Genomic DNA, 14,757 nt, shown 5'->3' on the forward strand with positions numbered 1-14,757 from the left:
GCACAGAACGTTTGAATTTTTGTTTTTTTTATTGATTATCAGTGTAAAGATGTTTTGTTTTTTTTTTAATTGAGTTCTGTAGAGAAGACACATGAACGAATGCATGCGTCTGTGCTGGTTGACAGGTCTGGGTCACGTGACAGGTTACTGGCTGTTACCCCCAAAATTAAGCCCGAAAGCAAAAATGAGTTTCTTTGGAAAAGGGAAAAAGGCCCAATGAGAAGACAGAAGAGTTTACAACTTCCAAGAACACAAAATCTGCATCTAAAAGACAACATCACGAGTCCTACTTACATACAGGTTTATCCCTACAGGTGAGTCTCCTGCATCGAGCCCGCTCTGTGGAATATGTGGTGACAAACTAGCAAAATAAGTCAATGAAGCCTTCAAAGCTGCTTCAGCACCTGGAGACCAAAGCATTAAAAGCTTTGAATTTTTTAAAACGGAAAAAAACGTGAACACGAAGGGTAGGAGCAATTCTGAGGGCCACTTCATCTACAAATACGAGCGCACTGAGTCATGTGTCATGCATGAGTCATGCGTCATGCTTAGTGGCTAAACATGTTGCTAAGGCGAACAATTGATGCCATGAACTTGTTATTGAACACTCGTTTTCATTGTTTTAATTAGTTGACTGACTTCTTCACCCTTTTATAAAGGAATAATAAATATTTCTTCGACGTTGGACTCACTGATTGTCAGTATCTGTATTTCAAAACAAACCTCATCAACGCAGTCATTTTTTATTATAATTATTTCTTATTAGAAAGGACTTTCATTGTGAAATTAAATGTAGATGTTTGCATTTGATATCAGACCACTGTGGATGATTTATTATTAGACTACAGCCGTCCTGGCATCATTAATGATTATCAAGCAAATGAAGGCCGATCGGTGAAAATATTGCCTTAGATCACATGTGTCAAACTCAAGGCCCGGGGGCCAAATGTGGCCCGCCGCATCCTTTTATGTGGCCCGCGAGAGCAGGGCCACAGGTCAGTGTCTCAAAAGAAAATGGTCAAAAGTGTGCTTCGACCAAAAACTACATTTCCCACAATGCAGTAATTCAGTCCATTTTAACTGACAAGAACATTTTGAACAAAGTTAATGTCATAACTTGTGTTTGATGTTATTTTTCTTTATTGATTGATAGTTTGATCCTTGATTGATTAATTTCTGTGGGTTTCATTACCTGATAAATTAAAAGGATTTATGTTAGAACAGAGAAACAAGCAAACACATTTTTTCTGTGTAACTTAATGTTTATTTCATATTAAGAAGTAGTTACTTTGTTATTTTGCATTTAGTTACATTCATTGGCCCTTTGAGAACAGTCATCATGCTGATGCGGCCCTCGGTGAAAATGAGGCTAAATCAATCAATCAACCTTTATTTGTATAGCGCTTGATTACATCAGCAGACATTTCAAAGTGCTTTAACAGGCAGAGAAAGCCAGCAGGACCTTCCAGAGCAAGCATTAGCGACATGAGGGAAAAACTCCCTCATTGAGGAAGAAATCTGGGGCAGGACCCAGACTGGAAGGCGGTTATCCACCTTGACCGGTTGGGTGGGATAGGACCGAGGCCGGGAGATCGTTCCAGAGTAAAGGAGCCATATAGCTAAAGCTTCTGCCTCCTGTTCTACTCTTACAGGCCCGACGGGTTACCAAAAATCCTGTGTCATCAGATAAAAGAGTCCTGAGAGGGTGATATAGTTCAATGAGATCTTCAAAATAAGACGGAGCCTCACAGTAAAGAGCTTTATCTGTGATCATGAGGATTTTCAATACCTAATTTTGAATCCAAACTATTAATGACCGATGGTTTTGTTGACCTCATATGTTAACAGATCAGTTACTTTCTAAACACCAATAAAACCCCAGAGATCTCAACTGCTCCTGTCTGGGAAGCCCTTAAGGCCTTTATCAGGAGACAGATCATTTCCTTTATAGTCAACAGAGAAAACATTGATAACCATCAACAAACACACAAATGAGAGATAACGATAGCCAATATGCAACTACACAAACTTCAGAGCTCTACTGGGAATGCTAAACACTAAGAACTGAATTAGACCTGCTTTCCACTCCAGAAACTGTGTATTTATTTACAGAGAAGTCACAGTGATTATTAGACAGACAGGCAAACTTCTTAATCATCGGAATTATAATCAAGTTAATTATATTTTAATGCACTTTCCTTAAAAAAAATCTGTATACAGTATATATATACAGTATATATATATATATGTATATATATATACTGTATACATATACTGTATACAGTATATATATATACTGTATATATGTATATATATATATATACATAGTGTATACTTATACTGTATATGTATATATATATTAAATTTTATATATATATATATATATATATATAATTTAATATAATCCATTTGAACAGCTGCTCTGGTGAATACAAGCATTTTCATTTTTCATTTTTAATATTTTTATAATTTTGTTCATATCGAATCAATTATAATGAAATAAAATCACAAATATACTAAAAGTGAAAAAGAATTCTGCAATGTGTGTGAATAATGTGGGTACTTGCACAGCTGTGTGATTGTAATGGAAATACACAAAGAGACTTGTTTCATTATATCGCTGGATTTCCCCGCCCCTATGGGCCCACCATCCTCCAGGGTAGACCGATGGGGTCGGGTGCACTGCCTCATGGGTGGTAGTGAAGACGGGGTCACAACAGACCAGACCCAGGCGGCAGAAGCTGGCTTTGGGAGCGTGGAATGTCACCTCACTGACCAGGGAGGTCAAGGCTGTTCAAGGCAGCCTTGACCTCCTTGGTCACCCAGGGTTTGTTGTTGGGGTAACAAAGCTAGGTGCTTTGATCTATGGTCTGACATATTATCTATCCTGAAATATTTTTGCAAATATCTTAGGAACTGGATAAGATAAGAAAGACTAAACAAAATGCGTTATATTCAGGGAGGCAAAGGGATGAAAATAGGATCACAACCTTGACCTTGAAAAACTAGGTCAAGGTCACATTTTCACTTGTATACCTTTTTAGGTACACATCTCTGAAACCTCATGACAAATAGAATGCACTAGTTACATGTTGGGTCATGTTGGATCATGGGTCTTTTATTAAATGACAATGACCTATGAAAGTAGGTCAGGATAAAAATTTTAATTCAGGGGTGTCACGGGATGTTGCAGTCTCTGACTGCCTTGTTTTTATACTGCAGTTGTCTTCACTTTAAAGTAACCGCTGCTCCTGAAGACAACCTTAGCAATCACCGTCATTCCACACATTTCTCTGAAGTTCAACATGCAGGATGTCATTTTATTTCATTTCAAGATGCTTCATCTTTTCTTTTTTATTATGCTTGGACACAGGTCATTGTCATATTTCAGGATACACTATTTGCCAATCACTTCATTACGGTTCCAAGAAATGCTTGCCGCCACACTGGATGCTTTCTTATTGAAGCTGAAGTACTGAGTGGTGAAACACTGACATTGTAAACTTAGACTATTCAACTAGTCTGCATTTGTACTTTCAGAAGTTGGCCAGTAATTTGTTCACTAATCTCCTGTGCAGTCCAGTAATGGAACTGACCAAAGTAAAACATCAAATTATAGCCCAGCAGAAAAGAAGAGGGAAGGGCAAAACATTTATGAAGCCTCTGAACCCCGTTGAAGACGGTCCAACATGACATTAAAATGATAAAGGAAGAGTTGTTCACCCCTGATTCCATCAAGCTGTCCCTGCAATCTCTACAATTAGCAAACTGGTAAAAGTGAATGTTTCACAATGTTCATTGCTCCTTATCAGAAACAAGCATTGGCAGCAAGAGAAAATCTACATTTATACACAACTGAGGAAAATCAAGTCTGAAGTCCAAGTCTGAAGTTTGCTGTAATAACGTGAGTTTATTGAAGCAATTGAACAGACTGAAGGGATCTGAGTTGAGCTGTCATAATGGTACCAATGGTAAAGAGATTAACCGCTAAGAACCCACACCCATTTATTCTTATGTGGGTTATGCCACAAACCAAGTGGACCGTATAAAACGGACATTTAATGTGCAGGTTACGCCGGTGTCACTCTGGGTTTTCTCAGGTTAAAACCACACATAATGAAAAGCAAAGGCAAGTATCATTCAAGATCCAAAACAAATAGAATTAAAAGGCAAAGAGGATACACTCATTTGGATGAGCATTTTCATGGTTGCCGTCTTAAGTTGCCCAACCAGTCTAGACCGGAAATGTCTCATATTTCACTGTACCTACGCTACAGTGGGGCATAAGGAGGATAGGTCATAACTTTTATCACCTGAGAATGCGGACAAACTGATTAAAGAGATTACCGACGTTCAAAGAGGCCTAAGAAAATGAAAATAGATAAATAAATACAGTAGATGATCAGAGTTGAAAACAAATCAAGACCAAAAGAAACAGCAGGAAACAGTGCATATTCAAAAACCAAACCAAATTAAATAAGCAAGACAAATTCAATCTGAGTGTAACAAATGTGAATGGGAAGGGTGTAACCAAAACTAAATCACCCATTGTTCTTAACCTCCTTTTCAACCCCCCTAATAAACCAGCGACGCCAAAGTTTTGTAATATCCTGGCAAAAATTAATTTAATAGTCAACCGGGTTTTTATGCTAGTATTGTGGTAAATGAAATGAGGCGTAAAATACTTTCTGATGTGTTCTGAGTTCATCACTGACATTCAACCAAAACTGCAGTAGATGCATCTGTGAAGGTCTGATAAGGATCATGTGACAGGAATTGTATCATTGGGGGATGTAGGCTGTGTCCAATTTCCCTAAGTTTGGCATTATGCATGCGGAATGCAAAAGGTAGAATCGCTCCACGACTGTATTGTCCCAACTATCTATGTGTGTCTGTTTGCTGTGAAATCCAGGCCTTCGGCTAGGCAGCAGCTTTGACCTTCAGTTTGTTTAATTTGTAATTCAGGATACCATTTTGTCTTTGACTAGCCTTGCAGACCTGAAGTGGTACGACCAATGCACAGTGTTGGTATAGTTTCAGACTAGTCTTAAAAACTTACAGAATTTAGTTAATATTTGTGCAGTGAAATTAGCACCTCTGACTCCTCTTGGCAATTCCAAATCTTGGAATGATGTTTTTCAGCGGGACATTTGCTTACAAAGGCAGAGTCATTCTTCTTGCAACATGTGGGACTAAACTTGTTATATGATCACATAAATTCAGATCAGATTAGATTACTTTTTTTTTTCTTTTTTTTTTGCAAGTGCAGTTACTATTACAGCGTTTAGAGAAGGAGGAAGTCCTGCACAGTAGTGCAAACAAAAAAACAACTGTCTATGTGACGCCATTTACAGCATTGCTCAAGAGTTTTGGCACAATTTCCCTTGACATCAGACATTTCCAAACTGGTATAGTTCTGCTCCTCCTTGATACTTTAAATACCTAAAAGCTATTGACGGCTGTTGAATACTATTATAATGTCTATTATAACTATTATAATGGTTCCACAGAAAATACCACAACATTTGACCAAGGGCACAGCTTCCCCAGTCACAGGAAGGCCCTTATTTGAGTTCATTTGGATAAAACATGACCATGACCACATTTATTACCTACAGCATGTTGAAAATATTTAGCATTCAAGCAGCTGGAGCTCCTGCGTGGACCCAGTGTCAAGAACTGTGTGTGAATTCATACCGAAGGACTGCTTTCGCACTAGTGAACTCAGTCATCGCCAGCAATCACCTAAATTCTGAAATGCCTAAAAAATACAAAAACAAACAAACAAACTGAAAAGTAAAATTTGAATCAAATTCTCTCCAGTGACTTCTGAGGAGATGCCGCGACTTTCATAAATCCACAACAAAGACTTTGTATGACAACTTAAACTTGGAGTAATAATCAACTCCACCTGTTTGTGTTGCAACAGAAGTTTCACCCTGTTCCGAAAAAGGAATTCAACTAATTATAGGATCAACGCCTCATCAAAAAAAAACATTCTGTAGTCTTAGCTGTCACGTCTTTGAATTATCAACTTCTGAGGTGGAACAATTCTTTGTCGAATTAACATATTAGTCATAACTAGAGAAGAGAATACTCAATTGCAAGTAATTTCATGTCTTATCGTTATAACCCCATCACTTTAGGAGATTAGAAACCATGTCCTGAGTTTCAATCCAATGTGAGACGTGGATTTTAGTGAGTGTTTCATCTCAAAATCACTGACGTGAAAATTCTGAGCATTTAACTCAGTGCCAGTGTGTAAAGAATCATAGGACTATTAGCATTGTGTTAGACTTAGGCTTGTAGAAATAAGCTACAGGTATATTCAGTTCACCAGAACTGAAGAAGCCTCTTGGATGAGGGGTGAAACATTTTCAAGGAACCTTAAAGTCCAGGGACTGGATTTATACAATCATGACCTGGATAAAGGAGAACCTACACAGACATGACTCAAACATCATTAATACAGTCATCATGTCCTGGTCCCAGTTCCAGTTTCCCAACCTGTCCTCTGTATCCTGGGTTCACTCCCACTCAATCCACCCTATCCTGTCACCTGTGTTGCTACAGCCACCTGTTTTCCATTCTCCAATCAGGCTCCACCTACTTAAACTCGGTTTGCTCCCAGATTGTCACCAACTCTTCCTACTGTTCAGATTCCTCGGATTTTTTGAGCTTTTGCTTATTTTTTAGATTTTGTCTGTTGGTCAGTTCCTTGCTTGTTCACCTGAAAACTGTTTTGGCAATTTAATTAAACTATGAATATGAACTTCTCCCCTGGTGTTCTGCATGTGTGCCCTAAACTCACCCATAACACATTCCTGAAATTATGTAGTTTTAGTGATGGATATCTTAATAAAACACAATTCAATTGAGTCTTGCCATAAAATGTAGGCATTAAAATGATCATTTTTATTCGACAATGTATTTGCCATACATAATTTCATCCAATGCAACATAGACCAGTTTAATATGTGTACTTCACTGTACAGTGCGCCCTCGTTCTTTGCAGTTAATGCGTTCCAGGAACCACACGCGATTAACGAATTCCATGATAGAGCGACAAACTCTTAATCTTATTATTTACCATAATTTAAACGTTTATGAACCCTCCCCATACTGATATTAAACCACCTTCTATCTGTATTACCTTTTCCCACACTCTGATAGACTGTTTAAAGCACTTTTGTGTCTCACCGAAGTCCGAGACTCACGGAGCGCAGCGCACTTCCGGAGGCCGTCAGCCAATAGAATGCGAGTACGGTATCATGTGACTGCCAACCAAAAATCCGCGATGAGGTGAAGTCGCGAGCGTTGATGCAGGAGGGTGCCTTGTAGTGAGGTATGTCTTAAGCAGCAACATCAACAACAAGGTGTTAAATTGTGACTGTTAGCATTGTTGTTATCGAGTTCCTGACAGTGTCATTAGAAATGTCTTTTACTGGAGCTGAAGCGTTTGTCTAACCAGTGATTTCAACAACAATCTATCACCTAGTGTTGTTTCAGAAAAAGGAAGTGATGACTAGCTGCTACTGTTGACATTTACCAGTTGTCCATTTTGATGCTGCAGTGTAGAAAAGAACTTTATTGTGTCATTTTTGTGAGAAAAAAAAAATGCTCAGGGACGAGTCGATTGTGTTCCTGCTTGTTATTTTGTGCTGTCTGTGCTTTAAAGCAGGCATTTCTTCATTAGTCTCAAGGAGCATCGTTGTGTAAAACCAAGTCTCGGCCATTTTCAAAGCCACCCAGTCTGCTTTAGCTTTGCTGTAGGTTTGTCTCTAAGGGAACAAAACGTCTGTCAGACAAACAACTGCTTTCTGAATGATGAAGGCGAAATAGCCAGGAAACAGGAGCGTGGCCGAAAAAAATGTGAGTTTCAACACTCTCTGTTCGTAACTGTGACAAAAACTAACCTTGAATCTCAAGTAGCTGAACACACAAAGGGTAGAAAAGTTTATCCAGCTTATAATAGCGGGCAGGCCAACAGGGTAAACATCTCAACCAGTATCAGAGAGGTCACGCCTGGATCATGTCTGGAGACCATTTACTAACTTTAAATCAAAAGGTTCTTTATGACTTTTTTAGAAAATTGACCATTTGGAATCTACATTTGTTGCAGGTTTATTTTGACTATGGTGCAAGTTTTATAAGCCAAGTAGTCATATAACCAGTTTCAAACTGCCAAACACAAATAACCACTCAGACTTGGGCACAGATGATGTCTCTACCACACCCTACCTAACCGCTCCATACCATTAGTTAGTTAAGAACACACAATCAGAACTAATAGCTAAAGGTGTTTGTTTGTTTTTCATAACATGCATCATGGATTGCTGTTATACAAGCAGCATGAATCATTTGCCTGAACTCATTCGACCTCATGTTTGCCATTTTGTTTGTGGTTTGTACATTTTTTTTACATTGGTCACGCAAGAATTCTTGTAATGAAGTGCTCGTATAATTATATGGAGCTTTCTAGCGATGACGATCATACACAAATATTTTCTGAGGTAAGGGATGGGCTCTGTGACAATATCTAACCAGTCACCACTGTAACTTCTACTTTATTATATATTAAAGTTTATCTATATTTAAAAGTTGTGTTTGATGATGATCATGATGATGATGATGATGTGTCACCTGACATGACATGTCGATTCATGTCAAACAGATCAGCTCCAGTAAGGATATTACTCTGGCTCTGGTGATTTAAATCTATGTAAAACATTTGCATGCAATCCCAGGTGAATATGCAAATGTATGGATTCTCTCCAGGTAGTGTGCTGCACCCCGACATACCTGGAGGTGATCCGCTGACTCAAATTGCCTGATGGTGTAGGCGTGTCTTGTTTTTGTATTTCGACATTACTCTGTAATGAACTTGCCACTTTTATCTTTGCACAGAGCAAACAGTTAAGGATGGATTGGGGGGGGGGGAAGATGGCCTGTAGAAGCAAAGCCGACATCAGCAAAAAAAAAAAATTAATGCAGAGACATTTCTTTTTTAGCTGTTACATCATATTTTCTATCATCTGAACAATCTGTCGTTCACATAGTGGGTTGGATGCATCTCTCTCTCTCTCTCTCTCTTTCCTGCAAAGTCCTCTGCACCGCTTGCATTGGAAGCATTTTGTGGTCACATGGCCTGGATGCATTTCGTTTGTGTTTTTGTAGTTAAAGGTTCCGTCTCACGTGGTAACACTGTAATCCGCTCTCACATGCAGACGCTGTTTGGATCTATCTGAAGAGCTGGCCGTGTTCTCTCCCGACAACCTTGTGACTCACCTCATGTGGAGCATTACATTGCACTGTAAAGCAACACACACACACACACACACGCACACACACACACACACACACACACACACACACACACACACACACACACACACACACACACACAAGATGGGCACATGATGAAAGGAGAAGTGAACACCCACATTTATTTTCCAAGATGCAAATCCACATATCAGATAATGAAACCAGACTATCATGACTTGTGCTGCGAGCACGGTTCCTCTTCCTGTTTGCATACAGTGTGTATTGACTGACTATATTTACTCAGCTTTCTCAGGGAGGCCATATTGACAAAGCAGGCTATTAAGATCATTGCTTGCCTGCTTGTCTGTGTCCTGGTTGCTAATTCTTCAAGAGAAGCACATAAGGCTTAATCCCTCCTTACCGTGGTAATAAGTGTAAACCTTTGTCACACATTTTTAAAAAAGGAGACACAAAGCAGGAAGAGAAACAGAATTCCCAGTTTGAACTGGACTTCCGATCGGTGATTCCTCAACTTTGTGGTTATCCTACAGACGTGACACGAAAGCGACCGCCTGCTGAACCAATCTGCTTCTGAGGCAATCCTATAAGGACATCTTCTTGGCAGGAACACGTCTTTCGGTTTGTTGCGTCTGTAATCTCCACGGTGACATTTCTTACGTAATGGCTGAGACTACACTACATTGGCTCCGTTCCCCAGTCCGTCTAATGAAATGTAAACACAGGCTTTCCGTGGCCCTAAATAAAGGACAGAAGCTACCCTATGTGACCAAAACTAGCACATTTTCACTGCATGTGGCGTGCGTGCTGGTAGACGATATTGTTCACTGAGCTTATTCAATAGAAATGTCTTGTGTATAATAGAATGAAGGACTTGGAGACAGAGAGACAGAGCTTTTCAGGTCAGTCTTTGGCTAAGTATGAGCTTACCACTCTCTCTGTGTGTCTCTCTCTCAGGCGATAATCCCTGTTTAATAGCAAATTAGGATATTGGCAGTGACAGCAGCTGAGTTATGTTTTCCTCTGCCTGTAAGGACACATCAGCGCACAGACAAGGTCACGAATGTCAGTCTATAGCAGACCAAAACACACACATAAAATTGGTCCATTGACATGCACTTATGTTTGATGCAACTCCATTTGTTGTATTATTTTAGACCTTTTGTGTTGTGACCTGTGTACTTCCCGTGTTTCAGAATACGGAAATATTGTGTATCCTTGACTGGATTTTCTTCTTTCAATGCAGTATTTTTACATGCTTGTACTTTAAAACTGGGCAACAAACACATACTGTACAGGCCTGAAGCATGCACACACACACACACACACACACACACACACACACACACACACACACACACACACATCTCAGGAGGTGAACTGACACCTCTCCAGCTACGAGTCCACACTCGTTACTCTGGTCCACGTTGGACTTCAACTCTCCAGTCCCCTAGCCAAGTCTCTGTGGGAGTGTTTATTTGCATAAGCAGTTTTTACTGATAATACTTTGGTAGGATTTTAAGTACTTTGTATTTGAGTTTTTATATCATTGAATCATTTTGTTTATAATATCTACTACTCACCTTGGGATTGGTGCAACAGAACTCAAAACTATGATTTTAACTAAACATGGCAGTGAAAATAGTTCACTATCTGCTTTGCGAAACATACTTGCATAAAGTTAGGGGGGGGGGGGCATAGTTGTGAATGCAATCACTTGCATCGTGAGCCATGCTGTGAGCTTTAGTCTCCACCACCTGCAGCTTTTTCCATCTGCTCCAAAAGCAATGCAGCCTGCATTTGAGCCACATACAGTAATGCAAAGAGGAAGTACTGCATATTTTTTCCAGGAAAGGCAACCAGACAGATGGCATGAGTGACGCATCCGTGCATGTTTTGACAATTTCATCTATGTTGCATCTGAAGTAATGAAACCTAATCAGAACAGGAAGACTTGGGTTTTAAAGGGGAAGTGAAACTTGAGGAATTAAGGAAAGGCAAACAGCAGGACAAGATTAAAAACTCTTACCTTCTTAACAGTCAAATGTTTTGCCTGTTTTATATTGCACTGCCTTTTAACCCTTTATTTGAAGGTGTTTAATGTAATCCACTGAAAACAGTGCTGTGTGAAGAAACAGAAGAAAAACTAAATTGTCAATGAGTCACACAGAATCATGAGGAAAGAGACAGTTTGCGCTTTGCTGTCCCCTTTAAGATTTTTTTTTCTGCAAAGGCACATGGAAATCATCAGAACAAAAAAAAATCTGTTTAAGGGCTTAACTGGACACATGACAGAACTAGAAAGCATTTGGATTGCGCTCTTCTGCTATTGTTACTTCACACTGACACATTGGAAAATTTTAATTGCTGTTGCGGGAGCCTTCTGGGTAAATTATGCAACCTCTTACAGGAGAAATCTGTGTACTTTTAAACAGTAAATGCATCCGCAATAAAAAGGGAAAACTTTTCCTCGCATTTGGAATCACACTTGTGATCAGTGATTTGCGAGTTATCAATAAAAATCTAACAGCGGATCTAGATGTGGTTTCTTGCCTTACATAAAACTCATTTGAATGACTTTAAATCACTTAATATCAACTTCTGTAATCGCTGTTGTTGATAGCACCTTGTTTCTACTCCTTTTCTGTGATGCAAAATCTATTGTTCCTTCCGCCAAATGTACATTTTAATTTTACAAGTCTGATTCCAATTTGAATCAGTGGATAGACGACTCCTGGGTATACTTTTAAAACTGCATGCATACCTGGATCTGCTTCAAACACATTTTTAGATGCCTTATCTACAAACAAATAAACCAGTCATCGGGAGTTGTCAAATAATTAAAAACTAAAAAATTAGGACATGACCTTGACATAAATTAGTTTTCATTGGAAGAGGCCACAACTCAAACAATGTCAGTATTTATGAATATATTTGAATTAAATTACTATCAAAAGTGTGTGGATGGTGGCATAAGAGATCTATTTAGTTTCAGTGTTGACACAAGTCAATTTCATGTCATCTCTGTCACTCTTAACTTTATCTAATTTACAGCTTAAACATGCCTGACAGACTGCTGAGCCAAGACACACAATAATGATAATAACAACAAGAGTCAGTGGATCATGTTAGGGTAAACAGGACCAATGGTCCACACCCCGCTGGTGCAAGAAACATGATTGTTTTAAAGTAATAGGCCTTCTCAATTCTGCAATTAGGAACCGTGTGATGATGCTTAGGGGAGGAAAAAAAAGTAATGGGGTCATTAAATTCATCCTCAAGGATCCATAAAGGTTTGCTCCAAATGTATTGTCATTCTACTCAGATGTTGAGATATGTCACTGAATAAGTGAAAACGTTTGTCCTGCTGGTCTGCATGGTCAGGAATCTGGATTACTTGAATCATAGTCTTTGCAATCATAAAATAGTTCCAGAAATATTTCAACATCAACCTCCTAATAGCTTGGAAATCAACATAAGATTCAGTCTCAGTCAATGAAGTTAAGAAATTCCAGTCTGGACTACATCATCATAATCATCATCATCATCATCATCATCATCATCATCATTCTTACAGCCTTGCTGTTAATACAGCTAAAAAAGCTTTAGTGTAAAGTGACCTTATAAAGTCAACTCTGACAGATTAAAGTCTTGCTTTCAAATAAATCCAACATTCACAGTTTCCAAGTCTCATTCTGTCCCATTTGGACTTGGGGGCCATTTCAGAAGTGTGCAGATGTTTGGCTTGACCCGTAAGCACAGGTTCCATGAAAAGTGAATAGTGACAGTTAAATTTTTAAACAATGTGATACAGAATGGAACTATTCCTCGCCTCCTCGCCTTGCAAAAGACCATAAATATGCGTTTGCCCTTTCAGTGTGTTGTCACTCTTCAGCCTAGCGAACTGGACTTTCCCACCCAAGATCAAAACCACGCGGCTTCACCATAAAACAATTGTTAAAAGGAAGCATGCCTGGGTAATAAGTAACCGTGTTGTTTACGCTGGCCTTTTTCAACACATAAGCCTTCAGCGCTCCGGGCTGAGAGCCAAACGGTTTTGTTGTTTAAAAGATGGCCTCGCCGTTTCACTTCAGCTCGACTTCAATGCACCCGAACAGCAGCTCTGATGCACAGCGTGTCCGCCCTGTTGGGATCTGAGCTCACATGATCCCCCAACACAAACGGCTCCATCAAGGTGATGTACAGCTTCGCTTCCACCACCAACACTCTTTGAATTGAAAGTGAAGGCAAACACAAGGACGCCACTTATGGCACAAGTGCACTGACACACACATAAACACATTTAAATCATGGCAACATATAACGGTGCCTCACCATTTACCGACTTTCTTCACACCATTGTGGTCTAGTGACAAATGAGTGACCTAAAAAAAAAATGGACAACTGCCTAACAACCCTATTCAGGGGACATCTGTGTGTTCAGAGGTCTGTATGGAGGGTTTGTGTCACACAGTGCATGAAGAAGTCTGATACTTCTGCAAGGCGGCCATTCTGTGTTTTAGAAGCAAACCCTTGCAGCTGTGATAAACTGAGAAATGGCGCCATCCTAAGGGGCAGTGCTGCACTCCTTAAAATGTAAAACCTTCAAATTCACACATCTGTGTCTGTATTTAATAAAGAAATAAACGTATGAATGCTTTTTAGAAACTTCCAATCAAATTAGGGCAATTGTAAGAAGCATGGAATCCTCAGAATCCCCCAACAATTTTTCTGTCCCTTTTAAATTACTGATTAAATTCTAATTGACTGCAGTCCAAAATATTAAAATAGTGTACAATATTATGGTAATAAATTTGAATTATGCAAATCACTGTGGATCATGATATGGAATACCTGTGTCCATAGTGGTTTCTCCAAAAGGGACACTTTAAAACAAAAAATAATATCCTCAGAAAATGGAACTAATAGGATAAAATGAATATTGTCACATGTATCTAGGGTAAAATATCCCAGTTTTATTTGAATTTGTTGAAATGCATCATAAACTATAAGAAATGAAGGTGAATTTTCCCCACAAACAGTCACAAATCGATCTGCTGAGTGATTATTGTAACGGGGGGAAAATAATCCTGACTGATCATTTAAAGATGAACGACTGAAACCAGACACGTCTGCTCAAAGTCATCATGACGACCTCCAGTCTGGAATAACGGATCTGCTTCATGCGATATTCCACCAACCGTTTAACGTCACTTAGATGCCGTAAAGTGTCGTGAGACGTCGCAGCTACGCAGATACGGGTATTTCAGAGCACCTAGGACACGAAAAGATGACGTAATGATTTTATGAATTTTGTCTCAACAAATTACTGTATATGTAAATATTTACCTGAGTTTACAGTCTTAAGATTCAACTAAATCAAGCAGTATATATATATATATATATATATATATATATATATATATATATATATATATATATATATATATATATATATATATATATATATATATA

This window comes from Antennarius striatus, chromosome 2 (genome assembly GCF_040054535.1).
Source record: "Antennarius striatus isolate MH-2024 chromosome 2, ASM4005453v1, whole genome shotgun sequence".
NCBI classification, from domain to species: domain Eukaryota; kingdom Metazoa; phylum Chordata; class Actinopteri; order Lophiiformes; family Antennariidae; genus Antennarius; species Antennarius striatus.